This window comes from Choloepus didactylus, chromosome 1 (genome assembly GCF_015220235.1).
Source record: "Choloepus didactylus isolate mChoDid1 chromosome 1, mChoDid1.pri, whole genome shotgun sequence".
Classification (NCBI taxonomy): domain Eukaryota; kingdom Metazoa; phylum Chordata; class Mammalia; order Pilosa; family Megalonychidae; genus Choloepus; species Choloepus didactylus.
Window position 1 is genome coordinate 21,508,453 of NC_051307.1, and position 22,768 is coordinate 21,531,220.

Consider the following 22,768-nt stretch of genomic DNA (forward strand, 5'->3'; position numbering starts at 1 on the left):
AGTAGGCCTAGCCTCTCCATTGCAGTAGCAAACTTCATAAGGGCAAGTCCCAAGATCGAGGGCTCAGCCTCTGAAATTGATAGTCCTCAATGCTTGGGAGAATATCCTTAATTCCCCAGATGGGAAAGTTTAATATTTCACATTTTCCCCCTGTCCTTCAAGGGGGCTTTGCAAATACATTTTTATTCTCTGCCCAAATTACTCTGGGATGTATCAGGGCTACACATTAACCTGTACAATCCAACAAGATTTCACTCCCTATTCAAAGTTCCATGTAATTATGCTGTTTGAATAAACTGACCATAAAAGTTAAATTATATAGTGTGTTATAAAAAAGAATAGATTTTGCACCTAATAAACATCTTTTCCTTTGGTCTCACACAGAAGTTGAAGTTTTAAAACACTGTCAGTACCATCCTTTACCCTTTAGTCTGATTCACTTAGTCCTAACCAAGTCCATTTCATTTAAATCCCTAATTGAAGTATGACCTCTTTTTTCAGACTCTAACATTTGTTGTATGGGGTAATGCTGACATTCATAGCTACTAGACTCTGGCTCTGAGTCTCAGGTGTCACACAGATACCCAAAGTTCCAGGGACTGACCAGATTATTCACAAAGAGCTCAGTATCTCAGAATTTGGTAATAGACTTTACAACTCAGGAATAAATATAATTGCTGTAAGAGCTTACAATCTAGGAACCTTTACCATAAACATTCCCGATACCTATGCTCTCCGATCCAATTCTCAGAGTTTGCACATTATAGTTAGTCCCTATTAGTGAGGCATTATAGTGTTTTTCTTTCCATTTCTGGTTTATTTCACTTAGCATACTGTCCTCAATGTTCATTCACCTCACAACTTCATTCCTTCTTGTAGCAGCTCAATATTCCATAATACATATACACCATAGTTCACCATTCTATTCATCAGTTGATATACCCATAGGCCACCTCCATCCACTGTGATTTATGAATGCTGCCACCATAAACACCACTGTGAAAATGTCCATTTGTGTCCCTCTTTTCAGTTCTTCTAAGTATATAACCAATACCAGGGCTGCAGGACCATATGGCAACCCCATGCTTAGCTTCCTGTGGAACTACCACACTGCCCGCCTGATGGGCTGCACCATTCTACTTCCCCATCAATGGGGATTAGGTACATCCCTTTCTCCACATTTTCTCAAGTACTTGTATCCCTCTGTTTATTGTTTAGACAGTTTTATTTACACACCATACATTCCATCCTATATAAACAACCAATGGTTTCTCATATAATCACACAGTTATGCATTCACCACCACTCTGTATATGAGGGCATTTCATGTCTTTCACAAAGAAAGAGGAAGAGGCAAAAAAAAAAAAAAAAAAAAGTAGAAAAAATGTCAACTAAAAAAGCAACAAAAGAAAAAATAAAATTAAAATAAAATACAATAAAAAAGTCAGACAACACCACCAACACCAAGAATCCCTTACCCCTCCCTCAATCCCTCTGTTATAGACATTTAACTTTTGTATATTGCCTTTGTTACAGTTAATGGGAGCATATTACAATGTTACTATTGACCATAGCCTCTAGTTTGCATGGACTGTATTTTTTCCCCAATACCATCCCATTTTTAACACCTTGCAAAGTTGACATTCATTTATTCTCCCTCATGTAAAAACATTCTTATATTTGTACATTTAATCACAATCATTGACCACTCTAGGTTTCAGTAGGTTATACCATCCCAGTCTTTATCTTCTATCTTTCCTTCTGGTGTCCTACGTGTCCCTAACCTTCCTCTTTCAACTGTACTCACAGTCTTCTTTGTTAAGTGTACTTACAATACTGTGTTACCATTACCCAATTATTGTGCTATCCATTTCTGGAGCTATACAATCAATCCTGTTGAACATTCTGTGCTCCTTCAGTATCAAATGCCCAATCTTTATCCATTTTTTTTTAATCTCCTGGTATCTTCATTTCTACACTCTTCTCCAAACCTGTCTTTGCTGTCTTTTCCTATCTGTCTGTAGCAGTCCCTTTAGTATTTCTTGTAGAGGAGATCTCCTGTTTATGAACTCTCTCAGTGTCTGTTTATCTGTAAATATTTTAAACTCTCCCTCATTTTTAAAGGATAGTTTTGTCAGATATAGCATTCTTGTTTGGCAGTTTTTCTCTTTCAGTTTCTCGAATATATCATACCACTTCCTTCTCACCTCCATGGTTTCTACTGAGAAATTTGCACTTAGTCCTATTGAGCTTCCCTTTTATGTGATGGATTGCTTTTCTCTTGCTCCTTTCAGAGTTCTCTCTTTGTCTTTTGACATTTGACAATCTGATTATTGTCTCAGAGTAGGTCTATTTGCATCCATTCTGTTTGGGTTATGTTGTGTGCTTCTTGGACACATAATTTTATGTCTTTCATATGAGTTGGGAATTTTTCATTGATTATTTCTTCTATTATTGTTTCAGTCCCTTTTCCCTTCTCTTCTCCTTCTGGGACACCTATAACATGTATATTCATGCCCTTCATGTTGTCATTCAGTTCCCTGAGCCCCTGCTCATATTTTTCCATTCTTTTCCCTATCTGTTCTTTTTGTGTGTAGGATTTCAGATGTCCTGTCCTCTAGTTCAATAATCCTTTCTTCTGCCTCTCCATGTCTGCTATTGTATGTCTCCATAGTGTTTTTCATTCTCATAAGCACTGGCATTTGTTTTTTCAAGCTTATGAATTCTTACTTATGGTTACCCAGTGTCGTCTTTATATCCCTCATCTCTTTTGACACATTTTCTTTCAACTAATTGACTTGATTTAGAAGATTTGTTTGAATATGTTTAATTAGTTGTTTCAACTCTTGAATCTCAGTTGAGGTGTTAGTTTGTTCCTTTGACTGGGCCATATCTTCATGTTTTCTGGTGTGGCTTGTGATTTTTTGCTGTCTAGGTGTCTGATTTTCTCATTAATTTATTCTGGAGGTTGTATTCTCTCTTTTGTCTTGGACTTTCTTATTGGTTTTCTTTCATCTCTATATTCCTTTGTTTCCTTCACTGGAAAACTCCACCCCCAGTCTTCCCCCCAAATCAGGCACCCACCATGGCCTGCCACAGGGGTGGAAGGTTGGCACTAGGCACCACAGCAAGTTCACTGTGTGTGGTAATATAGATCTGCTGGCTTCCAGTGGTTCTGTTTTCCATCAGTCAGCATGACCTGGGTTTGTTTTAGAGCCCTGCTTTGACAGTTGGGTTGTCCATATTTCTCAGTCAAAATGGGGCCGGGTTTCTGTGTAGGGTATGTATACCAGTTCCTGTGGGCCTAATAAATGGTCTGAAGCTTATTTTTAAAAGGGTTTCTATTCCCATGCACTTTCTGGACTGTCCAGCAGATGGCGCTGTTTGGTAACTTAAACATCCTCAGAGGCTGCTTTGCCTCCGAGCACAGGCTGCATCTACACAGGTGAGCTGAAACTGTGGGAGTCCTATGCCCTCACTTTGCCAGCCATATTCCGGCTCACTGTGGGGCTACACCTGTGGCAGAGTACTCCCTCAGCTGACCAAGCCCTCCAGCCGACCCCAGGGTGAGGGAACAGCTGCTGTCTGCTGCTCCCCTCAAGGGTTGGGAGGGTTTTCAGACCCAGGGCTGGAAATGCAGTCTCAGTCCATGTTTTCTCAGTTTCTTTGTGCCTCACTGACCTGGGCCTTGAAATGTCCTCTGCTGTCCCCCAGGTCTTCAAACAGTGGGGTATGTCTCACTGCTGTGAGAGATTTTAAAATCTGTGCTCCTGGTGGAAGAGTTCCCATCTGCTGATTCTGTGCCTTTCCCACATGGATCCCGAGTGAGGGCAAGGGGAGAGGACCAGCTGGTCTCGGACAGAATATTCCTACCTGATATTTCTTCTCTTTCTTCAATTTGACACCTGCAGGGTTCTTCTCCAGTCTTTATCCTCCCCTAGAATTTCAAACAATTCAGAATTGCCCTTTTTTTTTTTTCATTGGATCTCTGGAGAGGAGTTTTCAGTAGCTGTTTACCTAATCATGTTGTCAACCATGCAATTTATTTTTAGTTTTCATTTTCAGATGGAATCATGCTCTTCTTGATTGAACTCCTACACCAGCCTGGAACCCAGGAAGTAGATGAAAGATTACATTTCATCCACTCAGTGAGAGTTAATAGATAATATTTCATGCATTGTTTCCATTTTAATGACCTCAGCAATGACTTAAATACCCAAAGGATACTTAGGTTTTATAAACATGAAGAGTTATTTACCAATCACCACCACAGTAATGTCCTGCAATGGCGCTGAGTGGTGTATAAAGTCTTTAGTTCAGATCCCTCATAACATGTAATGTGCTGTGACTGTCCTATAAAATTGGCAAATGCACATATTTTTTTTCCCATTTGTCCCTCATCAGCATACGTTCACTTATTAATTTTGTTGTGCTTCTAATAAAATATTGAATTTTCTTTAAAGGAAAGCTCATTTTTAATACTTTCTTGTAGCCAAATTTCATTTTATATTACCCTTTTATTCAAATAGTTCTTTATTGATAAGATTATCAATAAACCTGTTGACATTACATTTCATAAATCATTAGTTTAATTTAATTTCTGTAGGAGGGAACAAAATGCTGCATATATGAATTAAGACTGAGTGAAAAATAGAGAACAACCCAAAACTTGGGAGAAACACTTTTGGGGAAGCTTTGACCCCAAACACAAAACCAAAGGACATAAATCCATTTCTGTGGCTTTAAGTATTGTGGAGCCTAAACAACATGATAAATGTGCTGGCATTTACAGAGCCCCCAATTAGAGCCAAGATATCTTAATGCACTCTTTGGCATCTCGGAGCACACATATTCTATACGAAGAGTCCTTAGATTTATGTTGTAAACCCAGCCTAACATATGGGCTGCAGCTCTTTCCCATGTAGTACTTTCTTCCAGCATCTGCACAGACCTGCTCTTTTGTTTTGATCATTCCTTTCTTAACAATTCTTAGACATCATATTTTCCCCCAAAACCCTTTCATCTATTTTTTTCTCATTCTAATCTTCCCATTCCCTTTTGAAAATACAAGAGGTATTTATGCCCGTCTCACTAGTCATAACAGGAGTTCTATATGTAGTTAACTTATCTGTGATTTTGCCTTCCATTATACTGAGTACATATATTCACTCTTAAGTTTATTTTCAGAAAGAATGGGTCAGGGGATGTGGATAAAACACATATGTTAATCTATTCTTGATGTTGATTTAGATAACATTAACTCTGGAGTAATTTTCTCTTAAGAAAATGCAGCTTAAAGAAGATAAAGATTGAATCACATGTAACTAATAACTTTCAGGAATCATTTGTATGTGCAATAACTGTTTCAGTTAAAGGCACTTTCCAAATACATAATGATTGGAAACCTAGAGATTAATTCTGAACTTCTCCTGTTTGGAATTTGAATTGACAAGCAACTATAGTGTATCCAATCCCTAATGAACATTTTAGGTTTAAAAATGTCATTAATGGAGGAAACTATTTCAATAATGGCTGTATGTAAATGTTTTTGAAAGTTTTAACTTTTTTTTTATATGATTGAAATCATATTGAATTCCACTTAATATTCCTTAAAGCTAGTCCTAATATGTTGAACTCCTTTAGCCTAAATATATCTTTTAGAACAACATGGCCAGAATTCATTTAAATTGAACATGCTAGTTTGGAAAAGCTGTTAGATATGTAGGTTCACAAGAGCTCCTTTCACGATATTTTTTGATTTCTCAAAGTTATGTTTATATTTATAATGACAACTGGATTAAAACTTGTTTTTCAATATTTATTAAGTTGTAGAACTCATGACGCTTTTGGAAGTGGGCAAAACATGAAAGTTATGAAAGCCAGAGACGTGATTAATATCTCATGAATCAGTAAGTCTTATGTTTGTTAATCTTAAATTTGTTCTTTTCATTGAGTTTATATTTCATCACATCATGATAATACTATATCCATTTTCATTGCAGCTCACTGTTTATTTACATGTTATATTATGTTAATATTCATTTTTGTGATTTAATCCAAAATTAGTGCTTTAAAACGAGCATTCCACCTTCAAAAATAGGTCTAAAGGAACTGATTACACACATATTTTGAAATTTTTTGTAGATGAATATAAACAACTAAGTATGTTTATATAATACCAGATATTTTAGGTTACATATTTAACATATTTTAAAATATATTATCTTCATTATAATAGATGCCCATGGTCATAGAAGACACTGACATTTTGTAAAGTAAAAAATGAGCTTAGCAATATTCTCAAACACTTTAAGTGCAGAATCCTTCTAGGTTTCAATTTTTTTCTCCAACCCTTTACATGTCTTGCCCATGCCTAAATCTGTCAGCAAATCTTTTAGCAACTCATTTTTATCTAGTTTTCCCAAATTATTCAACTTTGTTGTCATTGAAATGACAATTTTTCCTCATTGTATTTCATCTCTTCAGGTGTAAATTAATTTATTTATATAGCAATAATACCAGCTATGATTAGAATAAGCGGGTAAAGACACAATTGATTTGGAAACACCAATTTAAATGAAGACAGTAGCAGTGTGCAAGGAAATTAGCACAGCACCTAGGATGTGAGCCAGGATGTTTTATAGACGAAATAGAAAAGACTAAGCAAATTGGTTAAGTAGAAGTCCATTAAGACAGCCTCTACTGAATTGAAAAAAATATGAAGAAGAAAATAAAAATGCTCTATAATGTCACTTTCCAAGAATAAACACAATATTTTTGGATATTCCTTTTCAGATGTGTATAGCTATCCTTAGCTAATATTCATGAAATGTTTTCTTTTTCAGTGTGCTAAATGCTTCACCTCAACCTCAAGACAACTAGATATGGTTCAGTAATACTTATTTAAAATCTAATCAAAGGTTGTGGTTTGATATTATTTATTCCATAGAGCAAGTATACAACTCACAGGCAGGGAAACATGCTTTCAGACCAGAATATATCTTAATAACTCTCATATCTCCAAAAAAAATCATTTAACTTAGACTCTTGGGATCAAAGAAAAAACTTTCCCTTTAACTATTGCTATCATAATATACTAATATCATCATGATAGTGCATCTCAAGTTTATCAATATTACTATTCTAAGGAAAGATTGAAAATGATTTCAAGCTGTTTGAGCTGGATTGTAAAGTTCTTATTAAGAAGAACTGAATATTCATCATAGAAAGTTGGAAGCATGTAGAACAGCACAAAGAACAAAATGAGAAAGGTTACCTATACTCCCACCATTCAGTTATATTAATAATGAATATTTGGTCTATAGTTTTTAGTCTTTTCCCATGTGTGTTTATATGTGTGTCTCTGTGTATGTTATGTGTATTTGTGTATTTAACAAAACACAATTATTTTATGCAGACACTTTCATTATGTCCCATTCTCACTTAACCACAGTCCACACTCTTAGTGTAGTGTGAGGACATATCTCGGTATTGCAATACTGCACAGGGTTTAGCAGTGCAGACTTGGGAAACTGATTGCCTTGGATCTTGCTCTGGTTCTGTCCCTTACTAGCTGTTTGGCCTTGGCAAGGTAAAGGGTTTCCTAAGCCTCAGACCCCCCATTGCCAGTTAGAAAATACTAGAATAATAATATATCTAACCTGTAGATTTAAATGTTATAATCAATGGAAAATATTTCCTTCAGGAAATACTAAATTTTTCTTTGCAGTGGCAGCCTTAGTTATCCATCATAGTTATATACTCTAGTTAAACAAACAGTCTGTTGTTTCATACAAAATTATCCTCTAAATTAATGGGTAATAGATATGTTGGTACACTAATTTTCAAAAAACTTTATCACTCTATTTTTATTATAGTCATTTACATAAGGCAACTAAATCATGAGAAAAGAAACATCATAGTAAATGAAAAACAACTGAAATAAAATGGTTTATGTATAATATTTAAAAACATAAATCCTACATTTGTTAAATGGACTTACTTTCTTCTCTATTACGTTTACTCTTTTTAAAGGAATGCATGTTGCCCATTGCAACAAGAGATTATATCTTGAGTATTTATAATCTGAATTTCCAGAATATGATCAAGGTGTTCAATTGGTTACTAGACCAGTGTTGATAGAAAATTTAAAAGATTAATGAAGCAGAAAACATCACTTAAAATTGTCATTCCCAGTCTAACACAGTGGTTAATATTTTACTGGCTTACATGTTTTTCCTGTTCATGCTTGTTAACTCCCTTAAATCCCACAATTCAAAGAATAGATTAACTGAAAGAGTTATTATTTTCAAACCTGTCACTTCTGGGAATTGTGTCTACAATGAAATCTATGTCTTTTTCACACTGACTGGTATTACTGGACAAGGTTGAGTCATACAGTTGAATTAATGTTTAAATTTCTCAATAGTTTGTTACAGAACCAAGAATTAATTTCTTTTCAAAGATTACATAATAAAACCTGTGTAGGACATGGGCTGAATTTACAAGTACCACAAAGAATGGTAGTTTTCAACTTCTTCTACCTTTGTAATATCAGAACTGCATCTGTTATTTACAAGGAGATCTTTACCTTTTCCATTCTATGAGGTCATTTATCTCTTCATATCCTTCTGAATTTCTGCAGTCCTATGGGTCCATTGCTTTTTTCAGGTGTATCTCATCACAAGTGTTATATGGAATGAGAAAAATCCGGGAGCACCATTATAATGTAGTATCGAAAATTTTAATAATCTCAGCCATGTGGATTCACATTCAAGGATCCAAACAATTAATATTCCATCCTTTGTTAACAAAAAATCTTAATTTTTAATTAATATGATTGAACTGTTTGCCTCCTGAAGGCTGAGCTACTTTCTTTTTCTTTGTATTCTGGTGTGTTGCCTGGGCCATAATATTTTTTTGGTAAATATTTGTTGAATAAGTATATGAGAGAATAAATTAATTGATCTTTCCCCTCAAATAAGGAATCCTTTCTATGTCCTGGCAAATGAGTATCAAAATTATCTTTAAATTTAGTGTGAAGAATCTTACCACTCCACGGTTTGGCCATTCTACCTTTGGGTCCTAAATCCTACTTCTTTCACTATTATCTGTGAGAATTTGTTCAAGGAATTTAAATGTCTTGAGAGTCTATTTCATTATCTGTACATTTGTTATAATATGAGCATAAGGACTACCTTAAGACTATTGTGAGAATTAAATTATTTAAAAGGTAGGAAAAATGCTAGCATAATTTGAGGCTTACAGTATGTGCTCTGTTCAGTATCAAAAGGATTATCTTTTCTTCCAATCAATCAGAGATAAAACAATTATTCTTCATATTTGAAACATGCCATTCTTGCACAACTTTTCTTTTCCCTGTATCTTCTATTTGACCTTTATTGTTACTGAAAAAAGAGATATGAATCTTTAAACTTTTGTTACAACTAGCAGGTGAATTTCATACAGTTTGCATAATGAGAACCATTTTCTTCCTGAAGAACTTTTTGGTGCTCTCTTACTTCCTTTTCAAATTACCCTGAGATTTCCTTTTACATCACATCACTCCTGAATTTGGGTAATGCTCTCAGATCCATGACTTTTTCTTCTTGCTTCCTTTTTTACTTTTATGGTTTATAACATTAGGTTAAAAAAAAAAATTGAGAGGAGACTCATGGGGATTAGGACCATGCAGTCTAAATGTTTTCTTTTTCCTGTGTATTATTCAGAGTTCTCCAAAGAAACAGAACCAGTAGGATATATGCATATTCATGAAGAGATTTAATGTAAGGAAGTAGCTCATGAGGTTGTGGGGGCCGACAAGTCTGAATTCTGTACAGCAGTTTGAAAAGAACCAATTCCCTGAAGTCCAGAACCAACTCAGAAAACCTTTCCTTAACATTGTTTCTGAAGAAACAATCTTGTTACCAAAATCTGTACTAGTCAGGGTTTACCAGAGAAACTGAATGAACAAGGCATACAAGTGGAGGCTGGAAATTCCTGGGGGAGTGATACTGAAGTCTCTAGTCCTAGCATGTAGAGGAGGCCAGAGGATAGTAGAGGATGTGGTCCCAAGGCAAAATTCCTTCTGATTCTTAAAAGCCACCCCTTGATTTCTGGACCCATGAATCCTGGCTGTGGAGAAAACAGCACCACATATCAGATGCTGATTCAGAGCATATACAGCTTCCTGGAAAACACTGTTCCAGACTTGCCAGGTATGGGCACCTAGCTGGTGCAGTAATTGGGTCTTCAACATTCCAGTGTTCTATCAAGCCAGCTGCTTTAGGATGATGGGGAAGACAGTCAGACCAGTGAACTCCGTGAACATGGGCCCGGAGTCCCACTTCATTCACTGTGAAGTGGTTTCCTTGATCAGAAGCAATGTTGTGTGGAATATCATGAAGGGGGATAAGGCTTTCTTCAAGTCCACAGATTATGTGCAGGGAAGGCAAATCTGTATCCAGAGTAAGTATCTATTCCAGTCAGAATAAAACATTGCACCTTCCATGATGGAAGGAGTTCAATGTAATCAACCTATGACCAGGTAGCAGGCTGGTCCGGGAATGGTGCTGTATCAGGGATTGAGTGTGGGTCTTGGCTGCTGGCAGTTTGAATACCCAGAGCTACCTGTAGCCAAGTCAGCCTTGGTGAGTGGAGGTCTATGTTGCTAAGCTCATGCATAACCTCCATCTCTACCATTGTGGCCACTCTGTTCATGAGCTTTGACTCAGCTGTCCACTATGGTAATCATGCCTACTTTGTCTTTGGTGATTATGTGCTGCTACTTGGCCCCTTCCACCTTGAGACTGAATTATCTCCATTGTATTTGAGGATCCCAGTTTGGTGCCTGCAGTTTCCAAAGCTATAGTTTACCTGTACAGAAGCACTACAATAGACCTCTTCAGAGATTCTGGAGCTCCCCTTGCAAATTTACTTCACATAGTCATAGTGAAAGATATATCTTCTGAACACATCTGAGGGTGCTGAGCAGATTTTTTGTGATTAATCTGCTCTAAAATTCCAAATATCCTAAGCTTTTGGATGCTTTCTTCTACATTATTCCAAGGCAGTTGTGGCATCTGAACTTCATTTAGTGTGGGCCATCTTTTGGTTTATGTTTCAACCAACCAAAAAAACAAAACTATTAGAGCCCTTTCGAGCCCCTTGAGCTACAACACTGAATTCAGAATTTCTGCTTAGTGGGCCCATTTCAACAAATTCAGTCTGACCCAATTTTATATCCTTCCACCGCTTTATATTCCCCCACACATAAAATCCATTCCCATGCATATACCCTCAATTTCTATTTTAATTGGAAAAATCATGCAGTTCTTTTGGAGTGTAAGACCCCTCCCCATTGTTGATACCTTTTTCCTCACTTCTTGGGACCTCAGCTTAGTTATAGGTCTAGAAGCAAAGATGGATGGTGGGGATGGGCTTTGAGGAGAATTAGCCGTATCTTGCAAGTTACCTTCCTCAGGCGATTACTCTACAGTTTTGTCTAGCAAAGCAAGGTTAATATCCTCAGGCAGAAGTGGAAGCACTGCTTTCTCAGGAAGGCCATTACAGATTTATCTGGTAAAGACTCAGCAGAGTTTAGGGGTTCAGTGCCCCCAGCTTCATCATGATCTGCCCATTTTTTCTCATTCCAATTTTCAGGATCCTATTCCTTTCCAACTGATGCCTCATTTTAACAGCAGTAAGGTTGGGAATTCAATTTGCATTGTAATTCACTCACTTCTACAATGAGACACTTGTATTTGGTTTTCAGAATTCTCAACTCTGCAGCTACAAGAGATATTATTTACATCCATCAATTGTCTCCCTTCTTTCTTTCTGTTACTCTAATAGATATATGTTGAACCTTCTGGATAGAACTGATTGGAGCTTAAATTTTCTGATATTTTCTATTTCTTTTTGTTTTTAAATTTTATATTCCATAAGAGTTCCTTGCCTTTATCTTCCATGTTACTAAGCCAGGTTTGCCCATTTTATTGTCATCCTATTGATTCTTTTTCATTATTTTTGGCAATGAAGCTTTTAATTTTCCAGAATTCTTTCTTGTCCTTTTATTGCTTTTTTTTAAAAAAAATGTCAGTCTGCTTTTATTTTAGGCATGTGATGTCCTCTGAATCTCTCTAATGTTTTAACTTGGATTTTTAAAAATCATTTATATTTTTTTGCCTTATCTCTTTTTCTTCTGTAGTCATTTGCTTTTATCGGTTGAGAGTTTATAACTGGTGAATCTCAGTGTTTCACTGATATTTATGAATTACTCTTTGCTAGCAGAGCTTTCTTGCAGTTTTGTAAGTCTGTTGCCTTAAAGGAATCCACCTGCATTGATGGAGGCCTGACTGGGAGCCAGTCCAAATTCTAGGTAAGTTTCCCTTTGGGATTGTGAAGTTGCAGAGCAGACAGGCTGGAGAGAACCATATGGTAGAGGGCTTTACCCTGAGGGTGGAGTACTTTGATTTATTTTGCTTCAGGATAGAACTGCCTCCTCTTCCCATCCCTGGCCTGGGTCCCTAACCTGCAGCTCTATTGCAGAGATCCTGGGCCACCCCCTGCTGTTCTCTTCCTCTCCTCTCAGCCACTGCAATGTTGTGTGGCCCCATCCATGGGAATCTTCTACTCAGATTAAAGGCAAGATCTTTTGAGGGAGAAAGGCTGTGGTTGGCTATTCTACCCTTGCTGAGGAGGGGGAGGTTGTGCCACTCTATAAATGAGGCTTTACTTAAGTTCTGACAGGGTCACCTAGAGTGCTCTCCTGCTCTCTGCAGTTACCAATTCTAGATTTAGAGCCACGTACTTTTGCTTTTTCACCACTGACGACAGCTCCCATCAATTATATCCTTCACCATGCCTGTTTTAAGAAGAGTTTCTTTGATCTTAAGTTATACCTCTATACAATGGTATTTGTTTACTATCTTCTAAAATTTTGTTAACATTTCTTATTTGCTGGGGGCAGGCACCCTTTCATCCTGCTAGCACTACCATGGACTTATTTTTCATAATATATCTTTATTCTCATTTCAATAGTGTTATCAGAAAAGCACTGTTCAGTATACCATTTTATAAAAGAAGATGGTTTACTTGATAAATGCAAATTTCTGTGCACATAATCTGTATGTTTTTAATTGTATATCAGGTAGTTTGTTTGTTTGTTTGTGTTTTGGCAGAAAGAGATGGTAATTGAGGAAGGTTAATAAAGAGGTGTTACTTCCAAGTTCAGGAAAGCCAGTTTAGATGGAACAATATCCTATGGCTATTAAAAATGGAGAACTGTCATACCCTGAGGACTAAAGGAGTCACTAACGTGGCAATGGGATAGTGTGGTTACTAGAACCCAGTCAAATAACTGATGATAGAATTGTCCTATAGGACCCGGGGTCTTTGATAGAGAAAAGCAGTTAACCAACAGGAAGAAAGCTGGGATAAATAAGTACTTCATCTTACTCTTCTCCCTTCCCATAATCAGCTGGTGAATCCTGTTGAACCCAACTGGTAGCCAGAGGGCAGGAAGCTCATTGATGTCTTTTATACAGGAAAGTCTCCAGGGATGCAGAGCAGAGAAGAGAAAGATGGAGAATGGATCTGGAGGAACAAATGGAGAATACCCAACAGAGTTCATCCTCCTGCATCCATTCTTATACTTTGTCCTGATGAAGTGTTTTGCATGTAATATGGGGCCCACCCAAATTCCCCTCAACTACGTTGATGGGAATTCAGTGATTGCCCACCTGAAACTTAAAACAGTAGGTATCCTCAGAGCTCTCATATATGGTAGTGAGGAAAGGGATAGGTGACAACAAACAAATAACTAACATAGCATATTTCTGCTGCAATCCCTATTTCTAATGCTAGTCATGATGCCTAATTTGATAATTTTAGCCTCTTTTCTCCACCACCCATTCCATGTTATTTTACCTCTGTCAACACCTCAGCTGGATGGAGTTCTTTACCTGGTGAGGCAATTCTGCAAGATATGGGTCCACCATGGTCCTCTCCTTATTGAGTTACTGTAGATTCCACTAACATGGATTCTTGGACACAGAAGAACCAAGGAGTACTACAGTGAATCCCCAGAGTCCACACATAATCTGCCTTGCCCAAATTGTGGAGAAGCAACCCAATTTCACCTTGGTATCTGGGATCAATCACTTCAGCCAATCACTTCAGTGATGTTCATGGTTCTTTTCATATGTCAACTGGGCTAGGTTATGGTGTTCAATTGTTTGGTCAGACAAACACTGGCCTGAGTGTTACTGAAAAGGTATTTCTTAGATGGATTTGAATCTATAATCAGCTGGTTGCATCTACAATGCACTAGGCAATGTGGAGTGTCTCCTCATCCAATCAGTTGGAGGTCTTAAAATCCAGAACGGAGGATTTCAGAAGCCAGAAAGGAGAATCTTGCCTCAAGTTCAGTCAGCTGTTTTCCCCGGGGGTTTAAAGACTTGCTGGACATCAAGTATTTATTGGAGTTTCCAGCTTGTGGCCTGCTCTGTGGAATTCAGATTCATCTGTGTTCCCCTTACCCTCATGGTCGAGATTTATTGTTCCTCATAATAAATCTCTCTCTCTTTCTCTTTCTCTCTAAATATACATATGTGTATATATATATATATATATATATATATATATATATGTTTATCTGTAGGTTTTGTTTCTCTGGAAAACACTATTATAGTGTCCTTTTCTTTTCCTGTGGGTTAAGAGCACAAGGAGCCCCAAATATACGAGAGGAAAGCTCAGCTTCCAGTTAAATGGAACCATGACAATGTTCCTTGACAAAAATATTTCTTCCATGACCTATGGTTGTGATGTCTGGAAATAAAAATTCTTCCAGTGAGCTCTTTGGTGATAGTAAGAGGTATTATTCTTATCTCCATAGACTGGTTCATTGTCCCATATATTCTGCTTATGGGAGTGATGGCTCCTTATATTGAGTGCTGGTTTAAGGCATATGACAAGTCCTGAAGGACAGCACTTCAATATTATGGGTGTTTCTTACATTTAATAAGTTAATTGAATCTTTAACTGGTCAAACCATTGTTATATTAAGACAGCTGCTCTTGCGCTATGAGATACAGAGTATGACCAGTAAAATTTATGGCTATGAGCCCATTGTCCCATTTCCTTCACTTTAAAATGAGTCCCCATTTAGGAGGGAGGTAATGTTGTTTGGAATCTCATTGTGATGGACAGGTGAATAACAGACCTCCTCCAGGGCAAAGCAAAGTAGATGGAGAATGAATCTGGAGGGACAGATGGAAAATATTCCAGCACAGAAGGGAACTTTGCTGGTTGGAGTGAGGGAAAAAAAATGAAAAAGAAGAAGAAAGATACCAGATAAAGGATATTTTTTAAGAGTCATGGTCAAAGAGAATAGCCAAAGAAGTTTTTTTTTCAAATAGTAAAAAATCTGTCATTCAATTAACAGAGTATACCAATGATGTGCCAGATGCCACCCAAAGCACTGGGTTTATGGGAATAAAAAGACCCATTTTTGCCCCCAGGGAGCCAACAGTCTAGTAGGTAAACAGATAATTACAGTGTACAAGTTGTGATGTAAAAAAAATGTATCAATGTCCTCCTAGTTACTGATTAAATAATTTTTTATATTAATGTTTCTCAAATGAATATAAAATTATTTTAAAGACACAGAAAATGAAAAAGCACCCAATACTAGTTAGCAAATAATAACATTTAAAATAGCATGTACGAGAACTCAGAATACTCGAGGCAGAGAGAATTTCAAACACAGGATGAGAGTTGTAATATTATTTCCTATTGGTAATTTTATCAAAGTTTTAATAATATAAAACTTTGAAATTGTAACTAGGAAATCATGGGGGCATTTCTTCTATAAGAAATATTTCAAATAATTAATATCTTAACCATAATTTTAATTATTAGTTCCACATAATACTTAAAGAGATGAAAAAAAAAACATGTCTTTACGATTGGAAAATTGATTATACAAAAAACAACTAAATAGATAAGTAAAATTAAAATTGAAATTTCTACTATTTTCTTGTCTCTGGCATACTTATGTTGATTCAGCATATAGTCACCTATTATGAGTTGTAGTTTTAATTACAAAATCATTAAGTTTAGATATGCTTTATGGCTTTTACATATAAAATTACATTATATTGCAAAGATGAATAAGTCAATTTTCAAGAAGCCCTTTGACTTAAGTTTTAAAGATATCAACTAGATTATTTTGAAACTACCCATTCTTAACCAGCTTCTATCTCAAATATTTAGGGTCACTGGAGAAAAAAAAAAAAAGAAAAAAAAATGTGGCATTTTTGGAAGGACATGTTAAGATTGCCCATAGTTTCTCGTGTTTTTATTGCAAAAGAGATTGAGGCTGGTTCCCCAGGGCCTGAATCTGGGACATTTTGCCATGTTTACATTTTTCAAGAAAGCTCAAGAACAAACAGTTCAAGCACATACATGACATATTCCTAAACTTTTCTTGGCAAGGTTGCAGAAATGTTTTCAGCAATTATTTTTTCTAACACCACTGATGGTAAAATATGCCTAATATCTTTTGTTTATCTCCCCCTTTTAATTTGTTATGTACAGAAGTAGATTTTGTACAGACACAAAGCAGGCTTTAATCTACAGAAGAAAACAATAAATCAACCAGACCCTGTTGTGAGAGCTGTGGAGGTTTCTCCTTTTCTGCCTGGCAGGCTAGTGCCAAAACTGATACAGTGTAGCAAGACTTTAATACACAGCACTTGCATGTAGATACATATGTGCATACACATGCACCACACATCTACTTATACCCATTCACAGATTTGCACTCATGGTTAGCTAACTTTACTTTCAAATGAAAAGCATTTTTATTCAAATGACTGAATAAAAACAGGAGAGGGGAACAGGGCTTAATTATGAAATTACGAGCATCAGGATTAGGAGAAGGATATTTTTCTAAATTGGTTGCTCAGTACCTTCAGAATTTGGATAGATATTTTACATAAGCAGTTTCTGTTCTCTCTCCTCCCTAATGTCTGTGGATTGTTTTCTTTAATGATCTTAAGAAGGCAGCCAATTGTGACATTATCTCCTTTTTATTAGGTACTTTTCTCATTAACACCAATTTCTTTTCACTCTATACCATGGGTGCCACTCCATTTGAAATCCTTCCTGGAACAAGTTGAGATATTTATTGTTAAAAGAACAAAGAAGTAGCAGTAAGTGTTTCTCTGTGAGAGATTTTGATTATAATTTTTACTTTGAAAAAATATTATCTAAATATTTTAAGTAGTCTCATCTAATATAGAGCAACACAATATTGATAACAGCCAAGTATTAATTCTCTATCCATAGAGCTTTCTCTCTGCATACTTGTGGCTCACAATAACATATAAGATTATGAATATCCTCCCCCCTTATATTTATACTAATGGATTATTTTAAAGGAAGTGCAAGGATTGCATTTCTTTACTGGTTAAAATTTCAAATCTTTCTTCCATTTCTTCGAAGCATCATTAAAAATCATTTGAAATATATCCTTCTAATGAAGTTGCCCATAAAAATAACCATGCACATTAGCTAGGTGGAAATAATTTTCAGAAATACATGTGAAAGACTTAGACATAAAATAAAGACATTTACATTAAAATTCATTTGACATTTTGGACATTACAACAGGGATACATTAGTCAAGATTCTCCAGAGAAAAAGAACTGATAGGATGTATATATGTAAATATTAAGAGATTTATTTTAGGGTTTGACTCATGTGACCATGGGGATTAGCTAGTCTGAATGCCATAGGGAAGGCTGCAATTTGGAAACTCTGAGGAAGATGATGTTGAAATGCCCCAGTAGCGGCTAGCTGGCTGAAGTAGAGATAGAAATTCTTCCTAATTTCTGAAATCCTCAATTCCAGCTTTAAAACCACCAATTGATTGGATGAGGAGACACCCCTCATTGCTGAGTTCAATCTCTTCTGTTGATTGTAGGTACAATCAGCCACAGACACAGTCAACTAACCTTGTAGGGAAATCCATCGATGAAATACTCTTACAGCAACAATCGGGCCAGAACTTGCTTGACCAAACAAGGGACCTCATAAATTAGCCAAGTTAACCGTCACAAATAGCAAATCAAAATTTGACTATGTTTTAACATCTTTAACACTACTGTAATATAATAATAGAGTATGAGTGGTTTCAATATCACTAAATTGTGATTTAAAGTAATAATAGTAGTGATTGGTGATGGAAAGAGAATTTCCAGTATACTACTGAGAACACTTGAATGTCCACTGACTCACAGGTTTGTCTGTTTGCTAATGGTGTGAATTTTGTGAATTCGATCTAAGTTCCATACACACTTGTAACAGAGAAACTTGAAAAGAAGACTGAGTAAATGAGTGAGTGTATGTGTGAGAGAGTATCTATGTACATGCTCTGCTTTAGAGAGAGCATAGCAAAAGGAGAGCTGCTCCATCCCACTCCTATGTTCCTGCCTTCTGCAGTAGTAGGAGAACTGGCAGCAACAAGAAGAGAATCTGGATGTGCTTCAGTGATTGCTGCAACATTCAGCTTCAGTGCTTTCAGCATCACAGCCTCCAAAAGTTAAGCAAGGACTTTGAGTGATGTTTGGCAGTCCTTTGGATAACTTATGTAATATTTTATTTTCCTTCTTCAAGCACAATTTTTTAATTAGGTTTACATCACTTATTTATTATCTGTGCAAACTTTAGCTGTCTCACACAATATGTGGCTGCTAATTTGACCCTGTGAATTGTATGCAACAATGCAGTAACTGGATGCATCTTTGACCATAGTGCATTGAATGATGTTCATTTATGGTCAGTCCCTGGGCCTCCTCAAAAATGTTTGATGGGCCAAAGCAATATGTTTCCTCCTACCCCGGTACTGAAATGATTTGTGCACCAGAAGATCATCTGAGCATCTATTTTAATGGATCAAGTTTTAAAACAACTACAGAAATTTAATAAATTTGGATATTATGCACACAGAAAAGTTAGTATTGCCACCAAAGTGTGATTTCATACTCGTGTATGTTGTTTTCATATGTTTTACATAGTGTACATAATAGAATTTAATTGAGAGACTAAATGAAGCCATTTTCTTCTGTAATTTCTGTAGCAATTAGTTGAAGGCTTGAAGAATACTATTCTTTACACGAAACTATTGTGATGAATTATCTAAAGCTATACCGTAGGCAAATAAAATATATTTTTTAAATTCAAATTTTTGATAATGAATATAAGTAATTTTTATAACTAATATTTACTATTTCTAAATATGACTTTAAATTAACAAATACTGAGAAAAATAATAAGAGCTAACAATGTGTAGAATTTACTATGTGCCAAGTTTATTTCACTTTTACAAATTTATTTAATCCTCAAAATAACCATACATGGAAAGCACTATTGTTATCTATGTTTTGCCAATGAGTAGTTGAGGCATAAAAAGGTTATGCAGTCCTCCCAAGGTCACACAGCTAATAAGCTGCAGAGCTGGAATTCCTACCTAAGTTGTCAGGTACCAGTGCCCATGTTTTAATGACTATGCTACAGTGCCTCACTACAGAGAGAAAGTTAACATAAAACAGAAAGCTCAACAAAAGTGCCTGGTTAAAAATAATAATAAATAAAGCCAATAATATTAGTCTTGGCCAAATTTTGCATTTGATTCATCTGATAGTTATTTAAAAAACATATACATGGCAGGGGAAAGAAGATGGTGGCATAGAGAGGAGTGGAAGTTAGTTAGTCCCCCTGGAACAACTAATAAACAACCAGGAACAACTAATAAATAATCTGGAATAACTGCTGGGGGACAAACAGGACTGTCCACACATCATACAGCAACCTGGATTGGGAGGAATGCCTGAGATTGCAGCATAAAATCTGTAAGTACTAAGGACAACACTGAAAGCCCCCCCCCCATGGAAGCTTGAATTGCAAAACCTTGTTGTGAAAGAGAGCAGCGCTGTCTGAACAAGCAAATATACCTCAGTCCAGCTCCAACTGGGGTTTTGATTAACAACATGGACTACTCAATACAAGCAGACAGAGGCTTTTAGTGATCACTGACCTTAAAGAGTTGGTGGACTGTGCCAGGAGGGGGAGCCCAGAGGACCGGATGCTATCCCTGGCCAGCAGGTGATGCTAGGGGGACCAGAGACTAGCCCTGAAGGGGGGCTTTCTGTCCCTTTTTCTCTCTCTCAACCTGTGCAGCTCAGTGGAGAAAGCCACAGCCATTTTCAGTTCACAGCTCTGTGACCCAGAAGGGTAGAGATAGCAGAGTCAGAGAGGCAAGGAGCCTATTTAAATGCAGATGAAAGCTCCCTAGGGGTTGTATCTTCCTTAAGAGGAAAGAGGTGGTGCCCAGCCCTACCACTGACCTCCCATTTAGAACCAGACCTCAGAGTCTGTGGGAAAACAGTCAAAACAGAAACTAAGGACTAAGGGGACCACACCACCTTACACCAATCAGGAGCTACGGGCTGATAGGCACCACCTGCTGGGCAGGTTAGGAAAAGCACAGTGGCTTGAGGCCTCACAGGGTGTGTCAATCATTGAAGATGCACTCTCAGGGAGACCTGATGCAGAATATTGCCCCCTTCTGAGATCTGAGCCATTCTGGTCTGGGAAAACCTGATTGGAGTAACCAAGGAAGCCAGATGCCTAGACAACAGAAAACTACAACTTACACTAAGAAAAATGAAGTTATGGCCCAGTCAAAGGAACAAACTTACACTTCAACTGAGATACAGGAATTGAAATAACTAATGCTAGCTACAATTCAAAAAGTTTAGGGAAGATATGGCATAAGCGATGAAGTTTGTAATGAAAACACTGGGAAAATATAAGGTAGAAATTGAAAATTTGAAAAAACAACTGGCAGAATCTATGGAAATGAAAGGCACAACACAAGAGATGAAAGACACAATGGAGACATACAACATCAGTTCTCAAGAGGTAGAAGAAAACACTCAGGAACTGGAAAAAAGACACCTGAAATCCTACACACAAAAGAACAGAGAGGGAAAAGAATGGAAAAATATCAGCTTCTCAGGGAATTGAATGACAACATGAAATATATGAATGTACATGACATGGGTGTTCCAGAAGGACAAGAGAAGGGAAAAGGGGCAGAAGCAATAATAGAGGAAATAATCAATGAAAATTTCTCATCTCTTATGAAAGACATAAAATTGCAGATCCAAGAAGCACAGCATTCCCCAAACAGAATAGATCTGAATAGGCCTATGCCAAGACACTTAATAGTCAGATTATCAAACATCAAAGATAAAGAGAGAATCCTGAAAGCAGCAAGAGAAAAGTGATCCATCACATACAAAGGAAGCTTGATAAGAGTATGTGTGGATTTCTCATCAGAAACCATGGAAGCTAGAAGGAAGTGATATGATATATTTAAGACACTGAGAGAGAAAAACCCCCAACCATGAATCCTATATCTGGCAAAACTGTCTTTCAAATATGAGTGGAGAGTTTAAAATATTCTCTGACAAACAGACAATTAGAGTTTGTGAACAAGATACCTGCTCTACAGGAAATACTAAAGGAAGCACTACAGACAGATAGGAAAAGACAGAGTGAGAGGTTTGGAACACAATTTTGAGTGATGGTAGCACAGCAATGTAAGTGCACTGAACAAACATGACTGTGAGTGTGGTTGAAAGAGGAAGGTTGGGGCATATGGGACACCAGAAAGAAAGAGAAAAGAAAAAGACTGGGACTGTATAACTCAGTGAAACCTAGAGTGCTCAACAATTGTGATAAAATGTACAAATATGTTTTTTTCATGAGGGAGAACAAATGAATGTCAACTTTGCAAGGTGTTAAAAATAGGGTCAATGCAAACTAAAGACTATAAATAACAGAAACATTGTATTATGCTTCCCTTAATGTAACAAAGGCAATAAACCAAAGCTAAATGCATATAAAAGGGGGACATAAGGGAGGGGTATGGGACTCTTGGCATTGGTGTTGCTGTTTGGCTCTTTATTCTACTTTAGTTTTAAGGCTATCTTTCCTTTTGTTGCTTCCTAGCTGTCATGTTTTTTTTTTTTTTTTGGTCTCATTTTTTCTTTTCTTTTCTTTTTCTCCTCTACTTTTTTTGACTCTTCCTCCTTCTTTGTAGAAGAAATGGAGGATGATGAATACATAAACACATGACTATACGGGGAACCATCAATTGTTTACTTAGGATGGAATGTATGGGGTGTGAACACAACTGTTTTTTAAAAAAAAGGGTTGAAGAAGAAACATTGAGGGCACTATATTGAGTGTAATAAGTCAGACACATAAGGACAAATATTGCAGGGTCTCACTGATTTGAACTAATTATAATATGTAAACTCATAGACATGAAATATAAGTTACAATGATATATAACAAAACTAAAGAATGGGGAGTGGTTGCTTATTATGAGCAGAATGCTCAACTGGGTTGAACTTAAGCATTTGAAAATGGACAGAGGTGACAGTAGCACTTTTTGAGAATAACTAACAGTGCTGAATGGTGTGTGAATGTGGTGGAAAGGGGAAGCTCAGAGTCATGTATGTCACCAGAAGGAAACTTAGAGGTTAAAAGTTGGGAATATATAAAACAGTGAATCCTGTGGTGGCCAATGTCCATGATTAACTGTACAAATATTAGAAATCTCTTTCATGAACTAGAACAAATGTATGACACTATAACTAGAAGTTAATAATAGAGGGTGTTCTAGTTTGCT

At 36.6% G+C, this 22,768-nt stretch overlaps 1 long non-coding RNA gene across 1 annotated transcript in view; it reads left to right on the plus strand.

The window, feature by feature from the left end:
• The window catches only part of LOC119527000, a 62,131-nt gene that overhangs the window by 13,494 nt on the left and 25,869 nt on the right, over nt 1-22,768 (plus strand). The window contains exon 2 of the long non-coding RNA XR_005215301.1: nt 5,827-5,909. This is a non-coding gene — a long non-coding RNA (uncharacterized LOC119527000). The remainder of the gene's footprint in view (nt 1-5,826; nt 5,910-22,768) is intronic.